Source organism: Bison bison, unplaced genomic scaffold (assembly GCF_000754665.1).
Source record: "Bison bison bison isolate TAMUID 2011002044 unplaced genomic scaffold, Bison_UMD1.0 scf7180017864518, whole genome shotgun sequence".
Taxonomy (NCBI): Eukaryota; Metazoa; Chordata; class Mammalia; order Artiodactyla; family Bovidae; genus Bison; species Bison bison.
This window is the reverse complement of record NW_011495071.1, coordinates 507,620-507,898: the sequence shown is the minus strand read 5'-3', so window position 1 is coordinate 507,898 and position 279 is coordinate 507,620.

The window sequence follows — 279 nt, the reverse complement described above, 5'->3', positions numbered from 1 at the left end:
TTTACTTTTTTTTTTTTTTCTGGCTACGTTTGAGCTTTGTTGTCCCGGGAGAGAAAGGTCTTCTCTCCCATCACTTGATTTCATGACTCACCCGTTTCCCCTTAAACGCTCATTTTTATTTTCAAACGGAGGAAGACTGGAGTTGTGTGCATTTCTTACCATCTGATTTCATCTTGGCATTGTTTGAAAAATGCAGTCAGTAAACACCTGAGCTTGGTTTTATCTTTGTGCCTTGGACATTTTCATTTTGCCCACACCCCTCCTTACAGGCAGGAAGAG